Source organism: Rhinolophus ferrumequinum (genome assembly GCF_004115265.2).
Source record: "Rhinolophus ferrumequinum isolate MPI-CBG mRhiFer1 chromosome 15 unlocalized genomic scaffold, mRhiFer1_v1.p scaffold_54_arrow_ctg1_1, whole genome shotgun sequence".
In the NCBI taxonomy this organism is placed as follows: Eukaryota; Metazoa; Chordata; class Mammalia; order Chiroptera; family Rhinolophidae; genus Rhinolophus; species Rhinolophus ferrumequinum.
The window spans coordinates 5,410,781-5,436,961 of record NW_022680357.1 but is presented as its reverse complement, the minus strand read 5'-3'; the positions used below and the strand labels follow the sequence as shown (position 1 = coordinate 5,436,961).

General features: G+C 43.1%; 1 pseudogene; it reads right to left on the bottom strand.

Annotated features, from left to right (window-relative positions):
* Positions 1-2,621: 2,621 nt before the first annotated feature.
* On the bottom strand, positions 2,622-2,925 carry LOC117019388 (non-histone chromosomal protein HMG-14-like; annotated as a pseudogene).
* Positions 2,926-26,181: the final 23,256 nt, after the last annotated feature.

The window sequence follows — 26,181 nt, the reverse complement described above, 5'->3', positions numbered from 1 at the left end:
GCTCAGGAAAGGATTTGAACTGGGACATGGAGAACCATCCAGAAGCAACGTCTCAGCACAAACTCGGTGTGCTTACTTCAACGTGCACTGTGGTAGGTTGGCTGTCCTACCTCCAGTTCACACAGGAGTCAGAAAAGGGCCATCCCCATCTGCCCAAATGATAATTCTCTTCATTCATGAGACCAGCCAAGACTCAGTGAGGATCTGTTAGTCCCAATTCCAAATATGTTCTGGAGAACCGCCCTTAGTCCAACCAACTGAGACCATTGTGGTATCATGGACACAAACCCTGGCTGTTGGAGGTCTTGCCTGTGACAGGGGCCTAATTCATCAAAAGGGGCTTACTCCTGGTGCCAAACTAGACAGATGGTCAACAACTCATTGTTACTGGAATGGTTTTCCTGTTTCACAATGCTTCACAATGAACTAGAGATTGTGTAGAGACGGTGGTGGTGATGGAGGTTGAGTGACAGGAGGAACTACATAAAAGAACAGAATCTGGCTTGTTTCTGGTCTTCACAGGTCACCCGATTTCATAGTAGAGGCCTTGAAAGTTGTAGGACTTGGCTAAGAAATCGTTGTACGTGTCTGTTCTCAAACCACATTCTATTAAAAAGAAGAGTGCTTAACTGAATCGTTTGAAGGTTTTTGTTGTGAGGGATGAAGGCTTTTAAAAAAATGATTCTTGGAAGGTTAATTGGTGAGCTATTGGTAGAGAATTGCTGAGAAAAAATGGGTGCATTTGTTTAAATCGGTCCCTAACTGATGGGTGAATACATTTTCATGTTTTTTTGAGAACTTTTTGTGTTTTTTTTGGGGGGGGAAGGGGAACAGGACTTTATTGGGGAACAGTGTGTGCTTCCAGGACTTTTTTCCAAGTCAAGTTGTCCTTTCAGTCTTAGTTGTGGAGGGTGCCGTTCAGCTTCAAGTTGTCCTTTCAGTCTTAGTTGTGGAGGGTGCCGTTCAGCTTCAAGTTGTCCTTTCAATCTTAGTTGTGGAGAGCGCAGCTCAGCTTCAGGTCCAGTTGCCATTGCTAGTTGCAGGGGGCGCAGCCCACCATCCCTTGCGGGACTCGAGGAATTGAACTGGCAACATTGTGATTGAGAGGCTCCAACCAACTGAGCCATCCGGGAGCTCAGTGGCAGCTCAGCTCAAGGTGCCGTGTTCAATTTTAATTGCAGGGGGCGCTGCCCGCCATTCCTTGCGGGACTTGAGGAATTGAACCAGCAACCTTGTGGTTGAGAGCCCACTGGCCCATGTGGGAATCGAACCGGCAGCCTTCGGAGTTAGGAGCATGGAGCTCTAACCGCCTGAGCCGCCGGGCCGGCCCAGAACTTTTGTTCTTTAACAGAAATAGCACTTGACACTGGGCTTGGGTACAGAAGACTGCATTGGGTATCTGGGCAAATTATTTAATATCTCTGAGCCTCACTTATGCTTCTGTGAAATGGAATCAGTAATGATCTACTTCCCAGGAAGAGTACGTGAATTAATGCATGTTATATGCTTAGCATCCTTCTTTGCATATAAGCATTCAGTAAAAGCCATCTTACAAAAATAATTGATTAAACTTCTTTGCTAATATTTAAGGATTAATGAGAAAAGAACAAATTATGCTTGTTTAGTTTTTTAAAGCACACACTGTGAATAACATTTAAAAAAATATTTGCTAAGTAGCTTATGTTTCGTTTATAATAAAGGGTTATATTTTATTTTTAAAAGGAAGAAAAGTAGGCTTTTTGAGTGTCCTAAGAAAGGCACCTCTTGGTGTAAGGCTTTTTGCATAGTTCATGAGATCATGTTTTAAAAATTTCTTTTCTTTCTTTCGTAATCGAGGTTTTATTGGTTGTTTTGAGGATAAGTACACAGACGTTTCAATTTGTACACAATTCTTAACGTACGCACCAAAAACTTCAAAAGTCATGCCGTTTGATCCTTTTCTAAACAGCTATTCCAGTGACTTTCCAGCCTCAAATTTGGAGGCTAATTTTCTTTAGCAGACTATCAAGTACCAATATCTTCAAATGTTGATACGCTGTTGCATCAAAGTCTCCCTAACTCACAATTTAGTACCCTATACATCACATACTCAAATTTTTAATCTTTCACAGCACATTAACAGAATGACTAGGAAAACTGGACTACCACGACCAAAGATGGTACAGAGTGCACAAAATCCTGACAGGAGAGCCAAGATCAAGGAGTGGTCTTGTTAGGAAACAATTCTACCAAAAGCATGGGAATAGAAGTAATTTAAAATATTTAAGACATTTTAAATGCACAACTGACTCCCAATGGCCAGTTAGTTTGCTTTGAAGTATAGGACATAAAAACTACCCCCATCTATGGAATGTTAAGCTGACACCCATGACAATCAAAGCCTCCCATATTCAACATCCCACTGTTTTCTGGTTGTACCAAAAAATAAACAACCAGCACATGATTTCACCTCTTTAAAAAAAGCATTTACATTTAAAAATGGGATGAGGTGGAATTCCCTCCTCCTTAAAAACATTTCTAGAGCTATTAAAAAACTTGCTTTTACAAAATAGTTGATGAAAATCTTCCTCTGGATTGTGTAAGAAGGGAGACGGGGACCACTGATAAGACATGGTATGGTATTAGTCAGAGTTGGCTTCTTTCTCTCCTGCTTCCTCAGAGGCTGGACTCTCCTTGTTTTTAGTTTTTCTGTTTTCTGCAGGTAAATCTTTAGTTTCTTGGTGAGCCACTTTGACCTGTTTTCCCTTTGCTCCTCTTTCCCCTTTTATTTGCACTTTTTTGTCTGCAGATTTATCCTTTCCTGCCACTTTTTTTTGGCTTCATGTCCACTTTTGCAGGAGCAGGTTTAGCTGACAAACTCTCCGACCTCCTTTTGGGCTCCTCCTTCGCTGCCGCCTTGGCGGAGCCAGCCTTCCTCTTGGGCATCGTGGTGACCGGGAGTGTGCAAGCCGGTGGTGCCGGTGGGAAGCTGGGCTGCGTGGCAGCTGCTGCTCCTCCCAGCGGGAGCTGCTGGGCTCTGCTATAGGCGGTGGTGGGAGCACCGAACGGAACCCGTGATCATTTTTTTTTTATTGTAAAATACACATAATATAAAATTTATCATCTTAAACATTTTTAAGTGTACAAGTGGTAGTAAGTACATTAATATTGTTGTGCAACCGTCAATACCATCCTCTCCAGAACTCTTTTTCGTCTTTCAAAACTGAAACTCTGTACCCACTAAATGACAACTCTCCATTCCCCCTTCCCCAACCCTTGGCAACCACCATTCTACTTCCTGTCTCTATGAATTTGACTGCTCTAGGTACCTCATATAAGTGGACTCATACAATATACATATATATGTTTTGTGACTGGCTCATTTCGCTTAGCATAATTGTTTCAAAGTTCATCCATGTTGTAGCATGTGTCACAATTTCTTTCCTTTTTAAGGCTGAATAATACTCCAGTATATTGAAAAAGCCATATTTTTATTCTTTCATCAGTCAATGGACATCTGGCTTGCTTCCATCTTTGGCTATTGAGAATAATTATGCTATGAACATAGATATGCAATGTCTTCCTGAGACCCTGCTTTCAATTCTTTTGGGTTTATATCTAGAAGTGAACTGGCTGATAATTCCATTTTTAATTTTTTGAAGAACCACTGTACTGTTTTTCATAATGGCTGCACCATTTTACATTCCCACAAACAATGCACAAGCGTTCCAATTTTTCCACATCCTCTCCAACACTTGTGATTGATTGATTGATTGATTGAATGATTTAATAGTAGCTATCCTAATGAGTGATTATATCATTGTGGTTTTGATTTGCATTTCCCTAATGATCAGTAATGTTGAGCATCTTTTCTTGGGCTTTATGGCCATTTGTAGATGGGTCATGAGATCTTGTTTAAGCCATTATTGCCATCTGATGTATGCCATATCCTAATTGCATGAAAAGTACCTAACGGGGCAAAGTGCAACCTTTTAAATCTACAGAGATGCGCCTGGATTAGTGGTTGCCTAAGGCTAGGAGGGGGAGGGGCAGAATGCAGATTGACTAGGAAGGGGAGGGGCAGAATGCAGATTGACTAGGAAGGGGAGGGGCAGAATGCAGATTGACTGCTAATGGGTATGGGGTTTCTTTTTGGGGTAACGAAATATTCTAAAATTAGATAGTGGTGATAGTTTCACAACTGTGAGCATGCTATAAACCACTGAATTGTGCAATTTAAATGGGTGAATCTTACGCTTATGAAGTATATCTCAATAAAGCTGTTTTTAAAATGCTGCGTTTTGAAAGTAGAACTAAAACGGTAATAGTGATAATAGTAAATGTTACTACTTAGTAGGCAACTCTATTGAGCAGGAGTGAATGTTACAAATTTTTGGTGAATTTGCATTCCTATCCAGAATTTCAGTCACGCTCTCTCTCTCCAGTTTCCCAAATCAGTTCAGAATTCCCAAATTCCTTCCGTCAGATTCTGTCTTACCTGAGTATACCTTAGGTTCTTCTAACCCAGGAAACCCCTTTATTTCATCTGTGGGGGCAAGCAAACCTCCTTTGGCAGATATACTAAGTTGGACAGGGAGGAGTCAGCCAGCCTGGGGTATCTCTGAGCCTCACCCCCCAACCCAGGATTTGCAGAGGCTGACCGGAGAGAAAATACCATGTTTGGTGGGTCTTCTCAGGAATTGGGTAAGCAATTGCCTAAGCTGTTTTATGTAGGGCCTTAATGAGGCCCTCCCAATTCCCACACCTGTTATTCCCCTTCATCTTCTGATGGCCTGCAGTCACACCATTAGTTTCATAGCCCTGGACGTGTCACCATGGCATGTGGCTGGTCCCTAGACAGCCAAGAAACCCCACCAAGACCATGAGAGCATTTGGGCTTCAGTCATAGACTTGCATGTGTGTGAAGAGCTTTCCCAAGGCTTTGCTCTGCATGTATCCAACTTAGCAGGTCCCTCCTTGATAAATTTGGAGGGGTGCCCCCTTGCAAGCCTACTGGCCTGGTAAGAAAGATAAGTGGCTAAGAAAACTAGAGGAAAGATGGCAAATAGTTTAAGGTTGGAGGTGCTAGAAACATATTTTGATAGAATTTGGTGGAGGGTTGTCAAGCCCTTCTCTTCTTCCAACAGGGATACTTTTATAGGCCTTAGGCATTACCAAAAAAGTGTGTTGCCCCATCCACCCACCATCCTTTTCAAGATGAGGGATTGGATCCAGAGAGAAGAAATGACTGGTTCAGTGCTACATGGCCCATTGGTAGTAGAGCCAGAGCTCCCAGCTCTCCTGTCTGTGCATGTTCCATTCAAGCTCCACACATCTGATCTAGGCCAGCCAATAGCCTGTGATCCCGGAGCCAATGTTGCAAAGGAGGGGCCAGGACAGCGGACACCGGTGCAGGCCTCTCCAGGGGGCCTCTGCCCACCTGAGCTTCAAATGTCCACTTCCCCCCCATGTTGCTCCTGCGCCTTTCTTTGGAGCTGGCTTCTCTCCTGGTTTGCCTTTGGCTGCAGCCCCCTCAGTCTCCACGCCTGCACCATCTGGGATTGGAACTCTGCTGAGGATCTGCATAGCTTTGCCTACCCCCTCCGCCATGTTCGGCCGTGTGGGCCCACACCAACGCAGATTTACCAAGTACAGAGCGTTCTCCTTTTATTATTTCTGATTGCTTAGGGAGGAAAATGGTGCTTCTCAGATGTTTTAGCACTTAAGTAATGACAATTTAAAAAAATGATGTGCAAAATCTATTTACTATCGTCTCTCAGGCTCTCCTCTGACTGGCGTCATAGACAAGGTCTGTGGCTTACACACGTTCGGTACCAGACCCAGCAGGGGCTAGTCCGTCCTCTTGGCCTCACAGCCTGCTCCTCTGCCATGGCCCAGAGCTTACTCTCTGAGAGTCCAAGGAAGCTCCCTGTATCTCGGAGTGTCCGGCCTGCACTCCTCGTACAAAGGGAGATGCACATTCCTCCTTCTCTCCAGCTCTGGCTCCCTTTCTTCTTTCTTTCCTCCTGCATCCCGCTCTCCTTCCTTCCTCTCTTCTTCGTCTTCTTTCCATCTCCTGATTTTCTCACCCTTGTGACCAAACATCATCCAGTTACTACCTGTCTCATGCTGCGATGCAGGTGTGATGATACAGTTGGTTCATTCATTGTTGTTTGTGATGTCAACCATCTAGGAATGGCTCAGGCTAGAACCTAGCTCAAGAAGCCAGGCTATTCCCAGGGTGGGAATCTCTTCCTCTTTATTTTGCTCATGACATGGGAAAATCTTGTTGCCTCTTGACGCAGGGTGTAACAGGAAGCCGTGCACCCTGAGGACTGTGCATGTCTCCGCCTTCGGACCTTACTGCCCCCTCTGAGGCAGAAGTCCCTGATTGGCAGAACTCAGACACCTCTCCATTGTAACGACTCCCACAGTGCATTCTGATTCTTTGCTTGCAGGTTAGTCTGCCTGGGCGGGAGGGAGAGAGCATGTGAATCCTGTGGCTGCACCTGATTAATCATCGCATCCATTGTACCATCTCATTGGCACATAGCACGTGTGGACAGAAGGGTGTGAAGTGGCCTCTCTGCTCTTTGAACTTTCACAGCGTTCATGGTCTGGAGCCTGCACTGGTCCAGCACTTAGTGTCTGTCACTTCATCTTATTAGTTGTTGTTTTTTTCTGCAGATGCCCTCACCCTGCAACCCAGTTAGGACAGAGATATCCAGCCCCACACACAGGGTCTTACAACCACTAGACGATCAAAAAGGTTGAGCAAAATGAAAACGCCACTGTTTGCTTTTTAACGTACAGAATACTAAGAGTCTTTTGACAAGGGGACAAAGTATTCATTGCTCAGGATGTCCTGATGCAATTGGTGGCAGAGTCCTCAGACCTCCTTCCTAGGAGGTTCTTCCCTCCTCCCTTCTGACATGGCCTCCCATCAGGGGTTAAAAAAAACACCCCAAAACTTAAAAAAAAGTCAAACCTGACGTCAGTTTTTCGATTTTCATCAAGAGCTAGAACTGCCAGGCTAACCAGTTATCAACCCCCTCCTGTAGCAGGAATATCTCCCTATGAAGACAACTTGGCATCACAAAGTTGCTTGGTGGGCAGGGGACTCAGGCGCTCTCAATGGAATGTGCTCAGATCAAGGGCCTGTGCGGGGCCGGGCCAGTCTGAGGCAGACGGCCCAGGCCCCGCTGAGGGCCTTCTCCGGCAAGCCCACTGCACAGAAGGTGGGTTTTCTCTGCAGGACAGACTGTGCCCTACAAAGGTGATGAGAACTGATTGGGGAGCATGCGAAGATAATGGCAGGGTCATGGGGGTGCAGTGCTTGATCCCCACTGTTTGCAACAGCCCATGGGAGAAGCCAGTGGTGTGGACTTGGCTGATTCCCCATGCCTCAAATAACCCACGACGGCTGTGGCTAAAACAAGGAGGAATCATCTGTATTTTCTCCTTCCCTTCCTTCTTTCCTTCCCTTTCTTCCTTCTCTCTCTCCCTCCCTCCCTCCCTTCCTATAGTCTCTCTCTCTCCTTTATTCTTTTTTTTCTTTCTCTCCCTCCTTTATTCTTTTCTTTCTGGATCTTTTTTTTTTTTGGATTATATAAGTTTTCAATAAAATGCACATAGTTTAAGTGTACAGTTCAATAATTTTTCACAAATATATGTACTCATATAATTACTGTGTCAGTCACCCCAGAAAGTTCCTTTATGCCTTTTCCAGTCAAGTCCCTCCCCAAATGTCCATTAACTGAAATGATAAATGAATGGATAAACAAAATGTGGGGCCGGCCCAGTGGCTCAGGCGGTTAGAGCTCCATGCTCCTAACTCCGAAGGCTGCCGGTTCGATCCCCACATGGGCCAGTGGGCTCTCAACCACAAGGTTGCCAGTTGAACTCCTCGAGTCCCGCAAGGGATGGTGGGCTCTGCCCCCTGCAACTAAGATTGAACACGGCACCTTGAGCTGAGCTGCCTCCCGGATGGCTCAGTTGGTTGGAGCATAGGCTCTCAACCACAAGGTTCCCGGTTCAACTCCCGCAAGGGATGGTGGGCTGTGCCCCCTGCAGCTAGCAACAGCAACTGGACCTGGAGCTGAGCTGCACCCTCCACAACTAAGACTGAAAGGACAACAACTTGACTTGGAAAAAAGTTCTAGAAGAACACACTGTTCCCTAATAAAGTCCTGTTCCCCTTCCCCAATAAAATCTTTAAAAAATGGATATAAAACATTTCTATTATGAAAAACAATGTGGTCTGTCCATACAACAGAAAAATTCAGCCATAAAAAGGAATGAAGTACTGACACATGCTACAATGTAGATGAAGCTTGAAAACATTATGCTGAGTGAAAGAAACCAGACACAAAAGGCCACATGTATGGTTCCATTGATATGAAGTGTCTATAATAGGCAAATCTATAGAGACAGAAAGTAGATTAGTGGTTGCCTGGGGCTGGGTAAGAGCTGAGTGCTAATGGTATCAGGTTTCTTCTGGAATTAGGTAGTGGTGATAGTTGCATAACTCTGAACATACTAAAAATCACCACATTATACACTTTAAAAGGGTGAACTTTATGGCATATGGAATATATCTCAATAAAGCTGTTATTTAAAAAAAGATATATTCTTACCACCTCAGAAAGTGCCTTCACACCATTTCCCAGGCAATTTCCACCCTACTCATCCTAGAGGTAACTGCAATTCTGTTTTTTTCCAACATACATTATTGATGCCTGTTCTAGAAAAACTTCATATAATTGGAATCATATGAGGTCTGACAATTAAGTTCGCGAATTCATCCTAGAAAAAGGGCTACATAACTCATTGCTAAATATCACTACTGTCACCTTCGAAGTACTCCCCTTGGGAAGCTGTGCATCGATGCCAGCACCCAGTCCACCCTTCATAGCAATTTTAGAACTCTTTTCTGGAATGGCCATCAGAGCTATCGTCATATTACCCTTGATGTCCTAAATGTCATCAAAATGTCTTCCTTTCAATATTTCCTTTATCTTTGGGTAAAGAAAGAAGTCACTGGGGGCCAGATCAGGTGAGTAGGGAGAGTGCTCTTGGTGCACTGTTGTGAAACAAGAGCCATGAATTGCTGGTGAAAAGTTCAGGTTGTTTTCATCTAATTTTTTCATGCAGCCTTTTCAGCACTTCCAAAGAGTAAACTTGGCTAACTGTCCAGTTGGTACAAATTCATAATGAATAATCCCTCTGATACGAAAAAAGGTTAGAGCCACATCGTTTTGACTCTTGATTTGGACTGAAGGAACTTTTTTGGTCTCGGAGAATTGGCTGACTTCCATTGTGCACTTTGACACTTTGTTTCAAAGTTGTATTGGTACACCCATGTTTCTTTCTTTCTTTTTTAATTGGGGAATGTGGGGTACAGTGTGTTTTTCCAAGACCCATCAGCTCCATGTCAAGTCATTGTTTTCAATCTAGTTGTGGGATGTGCAGCTCAGCTCCAAATCAAGTCATTGTTTTCAATCTAGTTGTGGAGGCCGCAGCTCAGTTCCAGGTCAAATCATTGTTTTTCAGTCTAGTTGTAGAGGGTGCAGCTCACTGGCCCATGTGGGAATCGAACTGGCTGCCCACTGGCGGCTCAGCCCCAAGTCCAAGCCGTTGTTTGTCACTGGCCCATGTGGGAATCGAACCAGCAGCCTTCGGAGTTAGGAGCATGGAGCTCTAACCGCCTGAGCCACCGGGCCAGCACCCCCTTCAGGACCATTTTTGTAGACACCGTTCTTATGCCAAGATTTTCCTAACTATTTCTCTATCGATGTTTACTTGGTCTGCTTTGCTTCTTACAGCCATCCGACAATTTTGACGCACAATTCGACAAATTTTTGCAATGTTTTTGTTAGTTCTGCTCGTTACTGGCTGTCCTGACCTCTCTTCATCAGTGACACATTATCTCCCCTCAGAAAAATGTTTAATCCATTTGTACACTGCCGTTTTCTTCATGGCATTATCCCCATAAATTTGGACAAATAAGTCCCTGATTTCACTTCCACTCTTGCCAAGTTTAACAAGAAATTTAACGTTTGCTCGTTGCTCTAATTCAAGCTCAGACATTCTCGCGATGGCACACAAAACAGACACACAATAATGAATGCCACTCAGCAAGACAACGGCACATGTTGACATGAACACAGTTGTGAGACACTGATATACCAACGGTATGAAACCTTACTGCGCTGTTTGTACAGTGCTGCCAATATAAATGCATGATGGCAAGTTCACGAATGTAATTGTCAGACCTCATATATTTGGTACTCGTTTGTGGAACGCTTCTTTCACTCAGCATGTTTTTGAGGTTTGCCTATGTGGCTGTGACAGTAGTTTGTGTCTTTTTTTTTCTTTTTTTTATTATTGCTGAGTAGTATGACTTTACTACAGTTTCCTTATTTATTTTGTTATACATGGTTTTGGCTATTATGAATAAAACTGCTATGGAGGGGTGGCCGGTTAGCTTAGTTGGTTAGAGCAGGGTGCTCTTAACAATAAGGTTGCCGGTTCGATCCCCATGTGGGCCACTGTGGGATGTAGGTCTGTTTATGGACCCTGTTTTATGTTCCAGTGATCTATTTATGTATACTAATGCTAAAGTGTCTTGATTACTGTTGTTTATAGTAAGCCTTAAAATTAGCTAGGGTAAGTATTCCAACTTTGTTTTTTATTAAGATTATTTTGGCTATTCTAGGTCTTTTTCATTTCCACTTAAATTTTGGAATCTGTTTGTGAATTTCTAAAAAAAAAGCCTTCTGGAATTTTGATTGGGATTATAGTGAATCTGTGGATCAATTTGGGGAGAATTAATGTCTTAACAGTATTGAGTCTTCCAATCCATGAATATGGTACATCTCCTCATTTATTTAGGTGTTCTTTAATTTCTGTCAACAATATTTGGTAGACTTCAGTATAGAAGTCTTGCACATCTTTCATTAAATTTATTCCTAAGTAGCATTTTTTTATTTTAATAGAGGAAGCTGGAAGCCCCAGAGAGGTGAAGGTGAAATGGTAGACAGATGAAAGGCTGATGTTTGGGGTTGGGGTCCTGTTAGGCACACCAAATAATCTCCAGCAAGAAGCAGTTGGTCATACGGGTGATTCTCACTGAGTCCCCTCCATCTGGATATCAGAATCAAGCCAATTCTCTGTATGGAGACACGATAGCCACGAAGTATGTGTTTGTTTATTGCGTCTGTGCTTAGTTCTCTTTCTGGTCAACGAGTGTACTAGGTAGGTTGGTCAGGCACAGGCTGGTCCTGCTTCCCGTCCCATCCTGAGAGAAACTGCAGTGTCTTCAGCTCCCGATGAGTCTCCTCAGGCTGTTCCCTGAACAGCAGTGGCCAGCGACCTCTGCGGGGCCTGGCTTGGAGAGCTATGCTGTAGTGAGCTGGGAAATGTAGCAGAATCAACCACACACTTGGTAGAATGGAGAGAAAAAGAGATGAGAAGAGACGGAGTATGAGAGGGGAGCTGAATGACTTCAATGGCAGAGCCCTGGAGTGGGGGCCATGAATACCTACTGCCTGAGGGTCTGCTCTCCCACACTGCTTTGGATTTCCAGTGGCTTTCCAGTTCCAGTGCCTGGGAGGCCTCGCTCTCCTGGCATTCCTGCGCTTCCCACAAGGCTCAGGTGTTTAACTTTTCCAAGGGTCCTTGAAAACTGGCTCCATGACGAAGATTCCTCTGTTTCTTATTTCCTCAAGTGTCCTAACCGTGTTGCCCTCCCACTTGCGGGAACTAATGAGGGAACTGCTGCTTCCTGAATCCAGGAGTGCCCAACACACACATCTGAGAATCCCCTTGGGTCTATTGTGTTATCTCAGTTTGGAGCCTTTTGTTTTCCCCTCAATTGTGACGTTGTGTAAGTGTGTGCATGTGTCCACAAATAACCAGGACCCTACACTTTGTGGTTTTGTCACACACAGGCAGAGATCTTGTTGATAATTTGGAATGAGTCCATCAGAGGCATCCTGGATGGGGTTGGGGGTTCCGAAAGGCATGCTACAAGGAAGACCTGAGAGAACTGGGTTTCTTCCGAGATGCTTGGGGGATCGCAAGACTGCCTGGAAGACGGAGCACATGTGTTCCTTATGTCATATGTGGAGGAAAAGAAGCTATAGGCAAAACCCTTTGGCTTAATGTAAAGAACTTATGAGAACTGTACAACCATGGAATAGGCTTCCTTGCCTGATTGTGATGTCTATATCCCTGGAATATACAAGCAGGTACTGTCAGAGATTCCTGCACTGGGCAGGATGTGACCTTCAAGAGCCATTTGATTCTGTGTCTAACACTTTACCAGGACTTGATCAATGTTCTCCTCCCAAGAAGACTTCTCCCCGGGAGAGGAATACAAAGAAAGGCATTGTTGAAAGTGAAATTTCAGGAGCAGTGACATCAAAGTGGAGAGGTGTTTTTGGCTGGGAACTCGGCACTGACCCTCAGATTAGACTGTAGCTGGTAAACAAGACCAGCCACGATCCATTCCACCACTTGGAAATGCCTTCCTTATCAACATCCTCACCAATCATTTGTTTGGCCAAAGTGAGCGCTCCCAAACCAGTTAGGCTAGGCTTCCTGCTTCTTTGCAGCCTCTGTACATGAGAAAGTGCCAGAAGGTGTGGCATCAGGGCTACAGGAGAGAGTGGGGGATGCGGCTGCAGGAGACACCTACGCAGGCGCTTCATGGTGGGAATCCTCCCAGCATCAGCTTGGAGCCAACTTTTCTTTCTTCTTATGACTCAACTCTCATTAAATAGAAAAGCTGCCTGAGCTTTCTTTATTTCAGCCAGAAGTCCTGCCCATGCTGAAGCTGTGGGTGCTGTAGGAATTTGCTCTTGTCTCTTTTAAAGTCTCATAGGAGGCTTGTCCTTCCCAGATGGCCCTCTTTGGAGGGACCGCTCTTCCCAACCCCCTTCACGGTTTCTGCGGGTAGAGGATGACTCCCTTTTCTTGTGCTTTTGGCTGGTCCCACCGTTGGTTTGTTTTCTCAAGATGTATGTCTGGGGTCTTAAGTGGGATAGCATAGCAGTGTGGGGCTAGAGATGAGGAATGCAACACTTCCCATCATGGAATGAGAAGCATCGTGGGCTAAAGGAAAGAGCCTTGAGGTTGGACAAGCCTAAATGTGTTTGAATTAGTTCTGACGCTAGTCAACCGTGTGGCCTTGGTTAGTGTATTAACTCATCTGAGCCTCAGTTTCTGCATCCATAAACACGAGGTGATGGCATCTCTTGTAATTGGTTGTTGAAATTGTTCAATGAGGTACTGTGAGTGGAAGCACCTGGTGTAATACTTGGTTTTGAGTAGGAGCTCAGTGAATGCCATCTCCCTTTCTCCAGTTTCCGTCACTTCCTGGAGCTCTGATCTTCATTCCTTCTAAGGTCTTCTTGGCAGCAACACAGCAGGAATGCTGGTGGTCCTCGGTGTGGGAGGAGCATCTTACTGGATGGAAAGTCTTGGTGCCTGTTAGAACTTTCAGAGAGATCCACAGACAAAGTAAGTGGCCACTTTATGCTATTCCAGGTATGGCCTGAGGAGTCGATACTGGACTCCATCTGTTACTTGTTTACTCACTGCCCTCCCATTAGTCATTTCCATTTTTAAGTTGCCTTCTGGAATCCATAGATTCACATGGAGAAATAGTCTATAGGCTGGAGTGTAGAAAGCCATTTTCAAGGGTAGAGAGGATGGCCACGTTTGTTGTCTGTCTCTCATCTAGTAGCATGTTGGACCCTTTAAAAATGAGATTAGTTGGCTGACACCTTGGAGCAGAGACTCTGTCATTTACCTTTTTAAAAAAAAAAAAAAAAAAAAACACACACCTGGATCCTGGAGTATGGTCCCTGCCAATAACAGAAAATCATCAACATTTTTTGATGATCCAGTGAATGTCTTTTTTTTTTTTTTTTTTAATTGCAACTGTTTATTAATATCAACAGTGGTTCATCAAATACAAAAAAAAATAATTACACTAAGGCAATATGCTAATAACAGGGGAAACTGAAGATGGATATATGGAACTCTGTAGTATTTGGTCAATATTTATGTAAATCTTAAAGTGTTCTAAAAACGAAACCTATTAATTAATTTATTTTTTTTATTATTTTTTTTTATTATTTATTTTTTAATTTATTGGGGTGACAATTGTTAGTAGAATTACATAGATTTCAGTTGTGCAATTCTGTATCACATCATCCATAAATCACACTGTGTGTTCACCACCCAGAGTCAGCTCCCCTTCCATCACCGTACATTTGATCCCCCTCACCCTCATCCCCCACCCCCCAACCCCCTTACGCTCTGGTAACCACCAAATTACGTTCCCCAGATTAATTTTCAAACCCCGTGGCCATCCTGTGGTCACCGACTGCCCTCCAATCCCCTCCCCCTCCCCCCCACCCCCCACTCCCCCCGCCCATCTAGCAACCCTCAGTTTTTCCTCATTGTCTCCCAAACAGTTTCTGATTAGTTCATCCAGTGAATGTCTTTTAAAAATCATATGATTTTGACGCCTGCTACCACATGTGTGGACCTTGAGGACATGAAGCTCAGTGAAATAAGCCAGTCACAAAAAGACATATACTGTGTGACTCCACTTATGTGAGGTACCTACCGTCATCATATTCACAGAGACAGAGAATGGAAGGGTGGGTGCCAGGGGTTGAGGGACGAGGAGATAGGGTGTTGCTTAGTGGGGACCGAGTTTCCTTTGAAGAGTGTGAGAAAGTTCCGGAGCCGGACGGTGGTGAGGGCTGTACACAATGTGAAGGAACTTAATGCCACTGAACTGGACGCTGAGAAATGCTTAAAATGGTACATTTCGTGTTATTTATATTTTAGCACACTAAAAAATTGTGTGTGAGTAATCGGTATCCTACATTTTAAAAATTGTGGTATAATCAATTACAGTGGTACCTCGGTTTTTGAACGTCTCTGTTGACGAACATTTCGGTTTACGACGCCATAAACCCAGAAGTAAATGCTTCGATTTTCAAACACGCCTCGCAAGTCAAACATGTCGCGCGGCTTCCGCTGAGTGCAAGAGCCTGAGGCCTAGCTGTCGACTGTTTTCCAACGTTTCAGAACTCGAATGGTCTTCTGGAACGGATTACGGTCGAAAACCGAGGTACCACTGTTTCTGAAAGATAATACTCTGAATTAACATTTGTGAGATATAAAAATATTGCTGGATTTGCTTGCTTATTCAACCAACACTCCTGGTGTCCTGCTCCATCTGAGCCCCCGAGCTCAGCGTGAGGATTCCCAGGTTTAGTCCCAGGCTTAGTCTTCTAGACCTAGATTCGGAGGGTGAAGAGGAAGACCTGGCCCGTGAACCCCTGATTCAATGAGTGAAGCTTGCACTCTGGCAGAGGAGATTCAGGAAGAACTGATTAATTTCCCATGGTGTTGGAGGCAGGGTTAGGGGGAGGGGTGGTAGTGGTTTAGTTGGAGCCTGTTGTGTAAGGAGGATCTCAGAAGGATGGAAACAGTGCTGTGCTGGTGGGGTCAGCCCTGGGCGAAGACACAAAGTCGTGACATCAGGGAAGTCTGAGAAATGGGCTCTCAGTGTGCAGTGAAAACGAGGTGGAAGGAGTACATTTGAGGACTTCCGAGCCTTCAAATCTTGTGCCAGCCTCACTCAAATCTGTCAGCTGGTGATCTTGGCTAAGTTAAAAAAAAAAATCTCTATAATTCTCAATTTTCTCATCAATAAAATACTTCTTCCCAAGTTGACAGGATTGAATGGGAAAATGTGTACAGAGTATTTAACTGAGATATATCTACACCATCTATATCCACATTTATATCTGTATCATCTATAGATCTATGTCATCTATAGCTATAACACATACACAAAAATAGGTCCTGGTGGGAGGACTCTGAAGGTCTGGAAACAAGCCTTGATTATTTGTAGGTTTTGCTTCTCTGTTTTCAGTGGGGTTTTTTTGGCTCTGGGTGTGGTGAGAACACCCTGGATCTGTCTGGTGTCTTTGGTCTCCCCACCTCAGCCTCTTTGTCAGAGTATGACTGGGAGTGTGGGACCCAGAGTGCAGGATCGGGTTGGAGCCTGGTCGTGTCGCGAGGGTGGGTGTTGAGGCTGTGGGAGCCTAAGGCTGGCTCTTTTGTTGATTACTACGTTGAGGTTGAGGTCAGAAGTCCAGTCCCTTGGGTGAACCACTTTGCTTTGCTGTCATGGAGACCACACTGTCTTGGCTCAGAACCATCCTTCCTACTTCCTGGAGAAACAGGGAAGCCATGGGGTCAATGAAAGATGATGTATTCACACACTCACATGCATGGCAAGTATGGATGACTTAGTTGTGATACAGCCCAAAGAAATGATTTGTGTAAGATCAAACTTTGGAGGGAAGGGAAGGGAGAGAGGGAGCACGATGAGGCTCTGTTAGCCATTTGAGTCATCTGTCAGAACTGTGGCAGGCCAACTAGGGGTAACCAAATATTGGGACCTTGGGAGGAAGGAGAGGAAGTCAGCACAGAAGGAAAAATGGAAAGCCTGTGAATTCTATACACATTCACTGACAGTCCTCTAATAATTATAATCACTAACATTTGCTGAGTACCTACTGTATGTCTGGAACTGAACAAAGTATTTTATATCTATCCATCTTTATGGGCTTTTTTTAGATGGGAAAAAATTACATCTTTATTTTTATTCATTCCTAATGGATATTTAGTATTTCCTTCAATTATGAGTCTAGGCAACAGACCACAATATTATCACCAGGGCTGTGCCTTTGTCATCCTGGGACTCACATATATTGAATCAAAGAGGACTGACAGTGCAATCGATGAAAGGATCTGGGCTATTTTCTGGAGCCTAGGGGTGTTGCAAACTCTGTGGATACAAATGGCATTTTTTTCCATTGCTTTATGAGCCATGTCAAGATAACCACTGAGGGAAAATGCCTGGAATTCTGCCAAAGAGGACGCACTATGAGGAAAATGTTCAAGTTATCATTGGTGGAAATTTTCACAATGTGTCTTCTGGCTAAGAGGTCTATTTATTAGACTCATATGGAAGTCCAGAAAGGGCTCTGATTAACTAGTGAATCTCATTTACTTTTTTGTTTGCTGGTTTTATTCTTTTTCCTCTTCATTTTACTCTTTTTTTCTTCTTTTTTAACGATTGTATTGGGGAAGGGGAACAGGACTTTATTGGGGAACAGTGTACTTCCAGGCCTTTTTTCCAAGTCAAGTTGTTGTCCTTTCAATCTTAGTTGTGGAGGATGCCGTTCAGCTTCAAGTTGTTGTCCTTTCAGTCTTAGTTGTGGAGGGCGCAGCTCAGCTCCAGGTCCAGTTGCCGTTGCTAGTTGCAGGGGGCACAGCCCACCATCCCTTGCGGGAGTTGAACCGGCAACCTTGTGGTTGAGAGGACGCGCTCCAACCAACTGAGCCATCCAGGAGCTCAGCGGCAGCTCAGCTCAAGGTGCCATGTTCAATCTTAGTTGCAGGGGGCGGAGCCCACCATCCCTTCCGGGACTCGAGGAATCGAACTGGCAACCTTGTGGTTGAGAGCCCACTGGCCCATGTGGGAATCGAACCGGCAGCCTTCGGAGTTAGGAGCATGGAGCTCTAACAGCTTGAGCCACCGGGCCGGCCTGTCATTTTACTCTTGTTCTTGAGATATAATCCACATGTCATGAAATTCACCCTTGTGTACAATTCAGTGGTGTTTGGTATATTCTCCAAGTCATAAAACCATCACCCCTATCTAATTCCAGAGCATATTCATCACCTCCAAAAGAAACCCTCATTCCTTCGTATTACCTCCCTACCCCATCCCAATCTCTGTCCTGGTAACCACTAATCTACTTTCTGGTTCACAATATTTTATAATTTTTATGGTACAAGTCTTGCACTTCTTTTGTTATATTCATTGACATTTAAGGGAAGTATTTGCCAAAGGACTTTTTCCAGTTAGGAAAGTTCCTTTTGACTGATAACCTTCTTTGTTTTAACAATAACATTATGATTTTTCATCACTTATGAAATATATGAGGATTCTCAAATTACTCATAGTTCCCATGATTAACATTTTTCATCCAATTCTCAAACTTTAATTTCACTTCAGCAATCTTGTCCAATGAAGTAAAAGCCATATTCCAGGGCCATATTCCACAGCTGTGCTCTGTAGGGACCAGAGTTAATGTAAATTAAGACAGTGTATCAGTTTGGAATGCATATGGATACAGGTAACAGAAAACGCTGTTTTAGAGGCTAATGCCAATAAAGATTTATTTATTATTATTATTATTATTTTTTATGTAGCAGAAAGTTCACAGGTAGACACTCTGGGGCTGGATCGTCAGGAACCCAGTCTCTTTCCATTTTTCCATTCCTCTATTGTTATTTTAGTTTTTTTTTTTAAGATTTTATTGGGGAAGGGAAACAGGACTTTTATTGGGGAACAGTGTGTACTTCCAGGACTTTTTTCCAAGTCAAGTTGTTGTCCTTTCAGTCTTAGTTGTGGAGGGCGCAGCTCAGCTCCAGGTCCAGTTGCTGTTGCTAGTTGCAGGGGGCGCAGCCCACCATCCCTTGTGGGAGTCGAACCGGCAACCTTGTGGTTGAGAGCCGGTGCTCCAACCATCTGGGAGCTCAGCAGCAGCTCAGCTCAAGGTGCCGTGTTCAATCTTCGTTGCAGGGGGTGGAGCCCACCATCCCTTGTGGGACTCGGGGAATTGAACTGGCAACTTTGTGGTTGAGAGCCCACTGGCCCATGTGGGAATCGAACCGGCAGCCTTTGGAGTTAGGAGCATGGAGCTCCAACCACCTGAGCCGGCCCTCCTCTATTGTTATTGTAAACCTTCATTCTCAAGCCTCCTGTCTCATGGTTGCAAGGTGGTTGCTGTATGTCCAGGCATCACATTTATGTTCTACGCAAGAAGAAGGAAGAAGAATAAGAAGAGGAAGGGCTTTCTCTTAGCAAGTCCTTACCTTTTTATTTAAGAGGAGAAGCCCACCCCAAGGCTTGGGAAAGCCAATCAACAGTGTCTGCTTTATATTAGCTATTTGACTTAATCCCTATTTTAATTGTCCGAGATAGGTAATCTTTTCACTGCTTCACAGATGTGTAAACTTAAAGAACTGATGTAACTTGTCCAAGATCTCACTGTCAGTGGCAGAGCTAAGACTAACAATAACATGTTACATTTTCCTAGCCTATGTTTCATCCTTGTACATAATGCACTTTGTCACTCATTTTTTCATTTGGGTCTTGCCAAACTCTGTGAGATGGGCAAGGTGAGTATCCTTATTTTACAGAAGAAGAATTTGAGACCCAGAGAGGTAAATAATGACTTGCCCCGAGCTGGCAACTTTCAGAGCAGGGTTTAATCTCAGGTCTGGTGTCCTGTCTTCTGGATACACTGGCTGGGTGCAATTGAAAAGGTACAAACTGACTTCATATGTTTCAGTTGTTCTTAGGCCCAGCTTTTTGCTTTTCTGGCCCTTCCCTTGCAGGGGTGGGAGGGTGTGTCTGGACTGTGAGGTGATGAGCCCACACTTTGTCTTGGAATAAACCACACACACAAAAAGGTGGCTTGCATTGCCTTTCTAACCAACTGGTTTTACTCCTTTTGTGTGTTTGCTTTCAGACTATCTGCTGCCTGAAAGGGAGTTTTCTAGTCCTAAAAGTCAGACTTTATCCCAAGTATTATCTCCCTCTCCTTGAACACAGGTAACGCAGAGGAGTGGATGTTTCCTGACAACCCATGTATGCTAAAGGGAAGAAAAGAAAACCAAGTCCAAGTGAGTTTTCTGATGGCCTTGACAGAATTAATTATAGTTACAAAGCAAAATAGAAAAACTCAGCTCATCCGTTTTCTTAAAGCCTGTGTGTATCATGACAAATGTGGCTCTGAGCTGACCTCGGTGCCTGGGTCATGGGTGTTTGAGAAGAATCTGTCAGTGATTTGTAGCAGAGCAGACATGAAGCTCCAACTATAGTAAATAGGTGAGCTCAATGGATCACAGCATTTGGATATAAATAGGCCCATTTAAAAATAAAAGAATCATATTCTAATGTTATGTTAAGTAAGCAAATGTTGATAATCGCACTGTGAGTAGATCGGTATCATGGTGAGGCCTCAACTTGGTCCTCAATATCGAGGTCCACAGTAGGTACTCAATAAAGTAGTCATTGAATAACTCTGGGGTCAAGCAGACTTACTGAATTGATCACTGGACTTTTGATACCACAATCAGTTAAACAATTCAAAAATGCCTTATGTATTCTGTGGTTATTCCACGACTCAAAATGATTCTTTAAAATAAACTGTTGTCAAAGTAGTGTTGCAAATTAGGAGACGAAAGCTGGAATTTAAATCTGCTTTCATCAAGGAAACATGTGGTAATCGTTTCTTTCCCACTTTCACTAGTGGTGTGAAATGTGAACCGCATTTGCTGCTGATGAAAGGTAAGCAGGTTGCCTGCTGGGTCCCCCTCAGCTTTTTTGATCAGTGCAAGTCAAAGGGCTGCCCCGGGAGTTAATTCCACAGATATGTGATGTGGTCTGGCCAGCAGACCCTGCTGGATGGGAATCGAGAGGAGACTTTTTAAGTGTCTCTAGCTACTCGCTTTCATGGGTGTAGCGGAAGCAACCAGGATAGAGTCCTTCTTTTTTAGTAATGTCTTCTCCATCTTTCCTCCTTCCAGTTGCTCAGGCTAATAACCTTGGAGTCATCTTGATTCCTCTTCTATCTTCCTTATCTGACCAATGTGCAAATCCTGTTGGCTCTACTTTGAGCATGTATGTATAATGTCATCTCTTTGAACTACCTCCACTGGTGCTATGCTAGGCCAAACTACCATCACGGCACACCTGGGCGATTGAAATAGCTTCCTAGCTGGGTGTCCTGCTTCTGCCCTTGCCTTCTTATAAGCTATGCTCAACACAGTCAGTCGAGGGAGTCTTTTTAAAAATTTAAGACAAATCATGAGACCCCCTCAATTCTCAAAAATTTCCAGATGCCCATCCTGCTCTGAATAAATCCTCAAGTCCTCAGGGGGGCTTGGCCCCCAGGGCCTCTCTGAGTTCATCTGCCACTCTCCCCCTGGTTTCCTCCACTTCGGCCACACTGGTTTCCCTTATGTTCCTGGAACACACCAGGTGGGCTCCCATGTCCACGCCATACCTACTAAGTGAGTCTTTACTCTTCCTGGAACATTGTTCCCCAGATATCCACATGGTCCCCTCTCTCACATCCTTCAAATCTTTGCCCACAGGTTTCCTTCTCAATGACACCTACCCTGATGACCCTATTTAAAATTTCAGCCATTCTCTCATCCCATTACCAGCACTCCTGTACAATTTCACAGTTGCCATTTCCATAGATTAGGAAGTGAATAGTGTTCCCTGAGCTTGTCTAAATCATGGTTCTGCTCTTCTACTTCCAGCTTTATTTTTCTCTGTAGCACTTACCACCTTTTAGAAGACTACACAGTTTTCTTGGTTATTTATTTTGTTTATTGTCTGACTTTTCCCCACCTCTGACTTGAATGTAAGTTCCATAAGGGTAGGAATTTTCTTTTTTCCAGTAATATGTCTCTAGTGTCTAGAACAGTGCCCGGTACATAGTAAGTGCTGAATATTGATTTGTGAATGAATAACTGATAAACTTGTTTCCTCCTTTCAACCTTACACCTTTAATTTTTCTAATTATATTATTATACTGACTGGAACATTCTGAATTATGTTGAATAGAAGCAGTGAAAGCTGTTATCGTTGTTCTTCCTGATTTTCAAGGTTAACATTTTTTTTTTTTTTAAGATTTTATTGGGGAAGGGGAACAGGACTTTATTGGGGAACAGTGTGTACTTCCAGGACTTTTTTTTTCCAAGTCAAGTTGTTGTCCTTTCAATCTTAGTTGTGTAGGGTGCTGTTCAGCTTCAAGTTGTTGTCCTTTCAGTCTTAGTTGTGGAGGGCGCAGCTCAGCTCCAGGTCCAGTTGCCGTTGCTAGTTGCAGGGGGCACAGCCCACCATCCCTTGCGGGAGTTGAACCGGCAACCTTGTGGTTGAGAGGACGCGCTCCAACCAACTGAGCCATCCAGGAGCTCAGTGGCAGCTCAGCTCAAGGTGCCATGTTCAATTTTAGTTGCAGGGAGCGCTGCCCACTATTCCTTGCAGGACTCGAGGAATCAAACTGGCAACCTTGTGGTTGAGAGCCTGTGCTTCAACCAACTGAGCTATCCGGGAGGCAGCTCAGCTCAAGGTGCCATGTTCAATCTCAGTTGCAAGGGGTGGAGCCCACCATCCCTTGCGGGACTCGAGGAATTGAACTGGCAACCTTGTGGTTGAGAGCCCACTGGCCCATGTGGGAATCGAACCAGCAGCCTTTGGAGTTAGGAGCACAGAGCTCTAACCGCCTGAGCCACCGGGCCGGCCCCAAGGTTAACATTTTACTGTTATGTTTTAAGTTTACTATAGAGTTTTTTGTAGATACTTTTTATTAGATTAAGGAAGTTTCTATCCCTAATTTGCTGACAGTTTTTATTTTTATTGATTTTAATTTTTTAATGTTTTGTTTTTATAAATTTTATTGGGGAACAGTGTGTTTCTCCAGGGCCCATCAGCCCTGAGTCATCCTTCAGTCTAGTTGTGGAGGGCGCAGCTCAGATCCAAATCCATTTGCCGTTTTCTATCTTTAGTTGTAGGGGGCGCAGCCCACCATCCCATGCGGGAATTGAACCGGCAGTCTTGTTGTTGAGAGCTCCTGCTCTAACCAACTGAGCCACCCAGCCGCCCTGCTGAAAATTTTTCAAAAAATGATTGATAATTGTTGAATTTGATTGAATGATTTTTCTGCATCTGTCTACTGAGATTATCTTGTGTCTCCTTTAATATGTTAATGTGGTTAATCACCTTAATAGATGTTCTAATATCAAACAAACCTTACATTTCTGGTATACCCTACTGGCCACTGGGGGTAATTCAAGCAGAGCATGGCAATCTCATCGAGCTGAGGAGACAAACGTAGGCATTTGGAGAGGCTAAAGCAATTGGAATTTGCAAAGAGTCCCAGAGAGGAGGATCCTATGCAAAGAAAGAGTTCCAGAAATCTGGAGACTGTTACAGAATACTAAGCCACTTATACGTGGGGTGAAACTCCATGAGGCTGGTTAAAGGACAACTGGAGAACTGTAAACTTAACAATTGTAAGAGTTCACTTAGGCTTGGGAAATATTCGCGTTCCAACCAGCTAGAGGAGAGAATCCTCACTGAATACATACGGCATTCATAGAGACCTCAGAAAGGTCAGCCTTAGTAGTTGGGCTAAACTATTTCTAGAGCAAAGACTTTAAAGACCTATCCAAACAAAGGTTAAGAACATGCCTCGAGAGAATTAACTTAATCTGCAAGTAACCTAATTACCTGTTAGAACAAAGTCTAATACTCTTGAAAAGAAGGCAACAAAACCTAGCACTCAACAATGTAGAAGTCACAACATCCGGCATCCAATAAAATATATTGGAAATGAGAACAGGCAGCAAGATGTGATCCATGATCTGGAGTAAAATCAGTCAATAGAAACAGACTCAGAAATGAGAAAGATGACATGACTAAAAGACAAAGACTTTAAAACACCTATTGTAAATATGCTCAAAGACTCACAGGAAATCACTTAAGTAATGAGAAATGTAGGAAAAAAATAACCAAATGGATCTTATAGAGCTGAAAAATTCAATATGTGAAATGCAAATTTCACTAGATGGAATTAATAGCAGATTAGACTCTACAGAAGAACAAATCAGTGAACTTGTAAACATAGTAATGGATACAATCCACACTAAAGCACAGAAAGAAAGAAGAAAAAAACCCACCAGTGGGGCTGCTGGTTAGCTCAGTTGGTTAGAACGCAGTGCTCTTAACAACAACGTTGCTGGTTTGATCCCTGCATGGGCCACTGTGAGCTGCGTCCTCCACTACTAGATTGAAACAACTACTTGACTTGGAGCCGATGGGAAAAAACACTTAAAATGAATTTTAAAAAGTTAAAAAAAAAACAAAAACCCACCAGATCCTCTCCGGTCTGTGGGAAAATATCAAGCAGTATTTCAAATATCAAGCACATATAACTATGTGTATGTGTAATTGTATAATTGAAGTTCCAGTAGGGGGAGGGTCAGGAAAGAAACATATTGGAAGAAATAATGGCCAAAGTTCTGTCAAATTGGATGAAAACTATAAACCTGCAGATCTAAGCCAACTTAAAGAATTGCAAGCAGAATAACCATAAAGAAAACCAAACCCAGATGTATCATCACCAAATTGCTGAAAACCAGTGGTAATGAGAAAAAAAACATTTAAAATTTCAGAGAAGAAAAAGATACATTAAATATAGGAGAACAAAGGTTAGAATTACCATAGATTTCTTGTCGGAAACAATGTAATCCAGAAGACATTAGAACATCTTTAAAGCACTAAAAGAGAAAAAACCCTGTCAATCTAAAATTCTATATCTAATGAAAATATTCTTCAAAAAACATTTTCAAATACACAGTAGCTGAGAGAATTTGTTTCATGTATATACACAGTATAAGAAATATTAGAGAATGTTCTTCAGTCAGAAGGAAAATGATACCAGATGGAAACTTGGATGTACATAAAGGAATGAAGACCACTGGAAAGGAGAAATAGAAAAGAGTTTTTCTTCAAAATATAATTGACTGTTTTAAAGCAAAATAAACCTTATATTGTGGAGTTTATTACATATGAGATCTGACAAGTTCAGGAATTTGTTGCAACAATGTTGCTAAACTTTTTTCATGTCAGAAGGATTATTCATTATGAATTTGTATCAACTGGACAAACAGTTAATGAAGTTTACTATTTGGAAGTGCTGAAAAGCCTGCATGAGAAAGTTAGACAAAAACGACCTGAACTTTTCGCCAACAATTCATGGCTCTTGTATCACGACAATGGCACTGTCCGTGACGGAGCTTTTAGCAAGTAAACAAATAACTGTATTGGACCTCCCTCCTTACTCTCCTGATCTCGCTCCCAATGACTTCTTTCTTTATCTGAAGATAAAGGAAATATTGAAAGGAAGACATTTTGATGACATTCAGGATATCAATGGTAATACGATGACAGCTCTGATGGCCATTCCAGAAAAAGTATTCCAAAATTGCTTTGAAGGGTGGACTAGGCACTGGTGTTGGTGCATAGCTTCCCAAGGGAGTACTTTGAAAGTGACCGTAGTGACATTTAGCAGTGAGGTATGTAGCACTTTTTTTAGGATGAGTTCGCAAACTTAATTTTCAGACCTCATACATCAATGTAAAATATAGGACAGCAATAGCGTAAAGGTTTGGAGAGGAAAAAACAAGAAAACAACATTTCCTTGAGTGTCTTGCAAGTTGACTGGCTATTTGACTGTGTTCTGGTCAATGAGATGTGAGAAGAAGTGGTGTGTGAAATTCTCAGGAGATAGAGAGAAGGCATACCTTTCTTCTCTTCCTTGCCCCCGCCACCCGCCCCCCGGCCTGGAATTCTGGCTAAAGCTCCAGAAATTATCTTGGACAAAAGGGTGACCTTTGGATATTGGACAGTGACTTTTCCTTCCTTGGACAGTGAAGGAACAATAAGATCAAAGGAACCTGGTTCTCTGACATCATGAATTGCCGAATCAACCCTGGATTGAGCCTTCTGGACATTTTACAGAGAAAAAAGAATTTGCCTTGTTAAGCCACTGTTATTTGGAGGTTTTCTCCAACCCAGAGCTAAACCCAATTCTAACTAATGTGGATAGCTGTTTGAAAGAGTAATGTAGTTTGTAAATCTCTGACAAGATAATCTGGAAAAAAGAAGACACAAATAATATGAAGATTTAAAAAGCAGACATATCATAAATGCAGCAGAGATTACAAAGATAATAAGAAGCTTTGAGAAATCTTATATCAATAATTTTCACACTCAGAAAAAAATAAATTTCTAGAAAAATATCATCAAAACTAAGTCAAGAAAAAGCAGGGACTTAAGCAAATACTTATACACCGATATTCATAAGAGCCTTATTCACAATAGCCAAAAAGTTGAAACAACCCAAATGTCCATTGATGAAGAATGTGGTTTATCTGTATACTATGGCATATTATTCAGCCTTAAAAAGGAATGAAATTCTGACAAATGCAACATTGATATACCTTGAAGAC